Below are 5,989 nucleotides of genomic sequence, written 5' to 3' on the forward strand. Positions count from 1 at the left end.
ACACACACACACACACACACACACACACACACACACACTTACATGCACATTCCATACACTTACCCCCGCTCACTTCACATTAAACTCAACATACATAGACAAACCCCACTCACATCCACACACAGCCCCCAACACAGCACACAGTTTTTTTCATCTTGTATGAGGGTCAACTTTTCACTATTCTTAAATGTGGGTGTTTTTAGCCCCTTGACACAATTTAGATCATTTAGGAGGCGGGCTCCACTCTCCCGGTCACAGCCAACGCGGGTTTAGAGGAGAGCAACACCCCAACAGAAAGGCTGAGATCTATTTTCTCTGTAAAGATTCTGCCCACACGAGAATCAAACTCAGATCTTCTACGTGCGAAGGCGAAGCGCCCAACCACTAAACCAGACTCCAGTTATGAGGGTCTGAGACAAATAAAGTTAAGTTACTTTGTACAAGTTACGCTGATCCCACGCTCCGCAAACAAAATACAGGATGAGTCAACATACACAGACACTCTACGCATCCTTTTCTTAACCTCTTAGGGTTCAAATTACATTCCTTAACCTTTAGGAGTTCAAATTACACCGCCGCATTTCAAGTTTACCCACATCTCTAATTTCTGTTGGTTTCTCGTATCGCTAACTCCGAAAAACTCTTCCACACTCTTGAAGTTTTGAATCTTTTAAAGTATCAGCTACGACAAAAAGGACTTAATGCTATGTGTAAATGGTGGATAGTTTTGCTTTTAATCCTTATATATGGAGAACAGTTTTGAGACAGGGTTAAGAGGAACTTGTCAACATGGGCCTGCTGACGTTGTTTATTGAGAGGAGATTCGCTGGTTAATTGGATTAACATCTCTTCCTCTCGAGACCCTTGGAGCCACCAGTAACCCAACCCCATGACTGCTGAGCTCCAAGGAATTAATTCCCTGGTACAATTGAGAGGCAGACACGTCGCTGTTGACATGATTATTATTAAAAGGGGAAAACGTTACTGTTATCAGCCTTGAATTTTCGCCCCTAACGACCTCCTTATTGATTCATAATCACTTTTTTTTGGTCTTAGACAATGACATTCATTTCATGTATGGTAGCGTTTGCCGATAGGGGAAAGAAATGTAATGCTTATTCGAAAATATCCCTATTTTTTGTTTTAATTTTAAGCAGCGAAGGCAGTTCATAGACCTATCGGTGTTCTAGTGGGCTTTGTTGTTGTCGAAGAAGTAATTACCCTAGCTGTTGCAGACGTGGGTCGTTATAGAAAAATCAAACAGCAGCAACAAATAAAAGACAACAACATCAACCACAACAACCACAACAATTACAGGGACAACAACAACAGCAACAACAACAATAATAACAACAACAAGAGCAGCAGCAGCAGCAGCAATAACACCACCACCACCACCAACAACAATAACAACAACATCAACTACAACAACAACAACAGCAACATCAACAGCAACAACAACAACAACAACAACAACAGGAGAGATTGATCTCATCTGAATTTCTAAACAATTTTGACTTTTAGATTTGATACACACCCATACTTACGAGTAAACTTTGAAAACAGGATCGTGAACTTAATTCTCTTAGCATCCTAAATAAATGACGTCTTGAGATCAGACGGCTCCGTCTCAAGTGTACCTGCAAATTATTCCGTACACTCCAGCTAATAAGGCTCTTCTAAGGGGAGTCTTCAGAAATCTTACGGCCCTTGAGGGAAGGCACGTTCCCTGTCTAAGCCGCCTGGGGAGGGCCATTTGAAGGAGACTGACCCTCTCAGAGGGCGGCTTGAGGTTTGTTTGATGTGCCTGGAAAGTACTGGGTAGTCAATAGGGAAAAAACCTCAAAAATGCACTATGGTTTGTTTATTAATTTCATAGGCTTATACTTCAAGATCACACACTCTCATGATCGACGCCGCCCTTTACTTAGTATAAAAAATTTCGTTGGGCGAATCGTGCAAACCATCGGACGTGCCGGTAATGATCATACTATTAAGGTTAAAAGTACACCAGTCTCGCAAAAGTCATGTGCGCGTGTGCGGCACTTCTTTCCCCCACCCCCACCCCCACCCCATTCCCATTTTAAAACCATTGCCCTTTCTCAAACTGAGCAAATAGGTGCGCTCCATAGTGAAGCGGAAAATACTTTAAAGTGCATGGTTTAGGTTTTTATTCTAAAACAAGTCTGTGATTTGTTCTTTGTCATACCCACAATTTCCAGTGCATTTTGCGGAGGGAGTTTTGAATGCTGGATAAGAAGATTAAAAATCCTACATAGATAGAGAAAAGGAAAAAAAGGAGGGATGCAGAATAAATCTTCGATTCCTCACCAACTTCGGTTGTAAGTTAGGTTTCTAGGGGATCTGGTGCAGCAGTTGTTAGTTCAAGATGTCACTCTTTCGCTACCTCAGAATTACAAAGTTCTATGTGACACTTTTGGCAGTTTTTGAGTTATTAAGACCATGTTATGAAAAACCAAATGTTTTATATGCTCTATCAGAATTGTAAGACTATTCGGAGGCGTTATCAAGATGTTCAAAGAATTGCATTTGCAAAAGCTTGGCATGATGTGAAACTCAGAATCTTTCACGTCAAATTTCTCAAAACTAAATAGGGCCTACTGAGCAGATAGAACTGTGTAATTCTGAGGTAGCGATTTACCAATGAGTGCTCGCAGCCACATGCTCGCACCGATAGGATAGGTTCAAAGACTACGATTTTCCATTTAAGTATATTGTTGTACGGATCGAAAATACGGATGGAATCTTCCAAAGAAGATAGTCAGCAAACGATAGTGCGGTAAAAAAAATATTCGTGGCGCAACTTATCTTCAAATATCTCTTTAACTTTTGAATCAATGCCACCCATATCATACCCACTTGAATTATTTTATTAGTATTTATAGTATTTATTCAGGAATTTTATAGAATACAAATAACAGGATCTTACAAAAATATTGATCTGTTAAGACAAATTGATACAAGCAATTGTTCAAAATCTGGAGAGTCTATGTTCGACAGTTTAGCAAATATTTGACAACAAATTGCGCCACGAATTTTTGACCTCACTGTAGGATTTTCCATGTAGAAGTGTATTACCGTCCAAATCTAAAACATGGGTGAAAACTTCCAACAGAAGCAAATTATATCAACTTAGAGAAACGAGAAAATATTATAGAATGAGTCCGGAAGAGGCATGAAAATACACATGCGTTGTATTTGTTTTAGAGTGTTGTTTTTTTCGTTTTTGTCCAAAAGTGTATTCGTTTCAATCGTCTCTTTCATCCTGGTATTGGGTGTAGGCCGCCATGACGCGCTCTCCACACGTCTCAATTCAGGGCGATCCTCGCCACCTCCACCAAACTGTGTTTTTATTATGCCTGGGATCTACCTTTACATCTCGCTCCCAGGTGGATCTTGGCCTTCCTCTCATTTTCTTCCCCTGGGAGTTCATCTTGGACGTTGTCTAGTAACGTTTCGGGCTGGCTTTCTGAGTGACTGAGTGTGCGTCCAATAAATCGCCTTGGGGGGGGGGGGGTGTTGTTTTTTGTTTTGCTTGTTCTTTTAACTTCATGGTCGTTGTTTGGAATTGTATAAAGTGTTTTTTGTGTGGTTTAAGCAGCCCACCTAGAGAAAATGAAAGTGACGGAACAGAATACAGTTTTTCTATCACTGTAGAGTTTATGCTTGTCAGCTAATCAATAGTATTTGTATACCAACATTAACGTATCAGTGCAAAAACATATTGTCTCTAAATAAAGCACAAGAAAGAAAAATCAAAGTATTCAAAGTGAGGTATCCCCACAAAACCATCAATGTATCCAGAAGAGACCGCATAAGGAACGAGATCATACGCCTACAAACCGGAATATTACCAGTTATGAATTTCATTGAGCGTAAAAGAGTCAACCAGAATGCCCCAGAAACAACTTGCGGCAAGAGCTTACCACACCCGTGAATCTGGCTTCAAATCAAGAGGAAGACCAAGAAAGACCACGCTGGATGGGGCTAAAAAGGTCCGGGAACAACATATATCATATTTATCACAGACGCCACACATTTAGCGCAGGACCGAAACCTGCACTCCCCCCTCGACATCCTAAGGCTACCAGAGGAAGGAAAAAGTAAAAGTAAAAGTAATAGAGTTCATGGGTCACCTTTTCTTCACTGCACTTTATTTGGTTCAACTGGTTCACCCAGCAGTGGATTGGAACTACATCATAGGGCACGATCTAAGGCATCATGATATACGTCTTTGCGAATGGAGTGGAAAAGGGAAAGCAAAAGAGGAACAAAAATTTGGAAGGCACGTTTGAGTTTTGTATTCGTGTGTTTTGTTTTGGTAAATGTTTTACTTTGCAACGAAATAAGGTCACATGAGTTTGTTCGTTTGTTCGTCTCTCTCTCTCTCTCTCTCTCTCTCTCTCTCTCTCTCTCTCTCTCTCTCTGTCTCTCTCTCCCCCTCTCTGTTTGTGTAGAAGTTTGTATGTGAGTGTTTTTGAGTTTGTGAATTCTCGCGCATGTATGACACACCCATTTTGAATCTAAAAAAGCCAACCCAAACAAAACGAAACAAAACAAAAGAAGCAAACAAATACACGAGCAAAATATATCGATACCCCCCCCCCCCCGCCTCAACTGCCCCCCCCCCAAAAAAAAACCCCAACAACAACAACAACAACACAACAACAAACAAACAAACCCCCCAAAATACAACAAAAACAAGAACAAACGAAAAATCACCGGTATACTTTCTCTTTTTGTTATTGTTTTTTTTGTACGTGCACATGTACTTAATATTTCATATTCACTACGTTCCTTGATTTTGTGAAATAAACCTTTCTTACGTATTCAAAACGATTTTTTTTCTCAAATCACTTATTTCAACTATTTCGTTTCTCACACTCATTTTTTAAAAAGTTGCACTTTCGCTTAGTAATAATCTCTGCATGTGGTGACAGGACCCCCCTTCAGAACAAATGAGGCTAAAAGGAGTCAATAGCTATGTTTTCCTTTACTTCATTAATCTAATCTGTCTCAATCGTCATAATATTGATCTTTGAGCGTCCCTGTCAAAAGCCTTTCAGCTGCTAAAATGTACAAGGAGAACGTGGTTGTCAAAGGCTTATTCCAATCGCTGAACAAACTGAACACACACTTTTACATGTGTCGTTTTGTGTGGTAAAAATGAAGGGCTTCCTCGGGCGGTCAGTGAACTTGTTCGTTTGGTCATGTTGTATCTATAAACATTCAGAGGGATAGTGCGTTTTTGTATGTTCGTGCTGTGCTGATGTCAAGCTGGGCTGGGTTGCTCGATTTTGACGGAGGGAAATTGACATCGACGCCTCGAATCGTTAAGTCACTATTCGTTCTGTTCGAATACCCTGTGCAAATGGATTTTTCTCATATTTTTTAAAGTCCATCTGCAGCATTCAAAATTCGCAACGTTCTTGACTGAAATTGCGATGGCGCCAAAGAGGTTATAAATATAGTACAAGAGTTCGTGGCAGTGACGTCACAGGGTCACACATGGGGGACCCTCTTACCCTTATAGCTATGGCCGGCGCGCCCCCATTTACATGAACAATCTGAGCCCCCGCCCCGCTCTCCACAAGCTCTTGTATATAAAACACCACCCTGCCCCCATATTTCAGTGCGAGCTTGTAGATTTCCTCCTTTGACCGCTGAGACGCCTCCACGTGAGTCTCGAAAAGTATTTATCCGTCTGTTGAACTGCACATGTCTTGTTGCCCTTGAGGTACAGCGCCCGGAGTGGGCACTAGGAGTCAGGGCCGTCGAGAGCCAGGTCGGGCCCTGGGGCAACAATCACCTTCTGGCCCCTCCTCCCCAAGGTCTCACCCACCCTCACCAGCAATTTAATAACCCAACAAATACAATGTACATATAAGCATATATAATCACTTTACTGTAGCATATCTATTACATACCAACATACGCTCTCTCTCTCTCTCTCTCTCTCTCTCTCTCT

The sequence above is a fragment of the Aplysia californica genome, unplaced genomic scaffold (genome assembly GCF_000002075.1).
Source record: "Aplysia californica isolate F4 #8 unplaced genomic scaffold, AplCal3.0 scaffold01031, whole genome shotgun sequence".
Classification (NCBI taxonomy): domain Eukaryota; kingdom Metazoa; phylum Mollusca; class Gastropoda; order Aplysiida; family Aplysiidae; genus Aplysia; species Aplysia californica.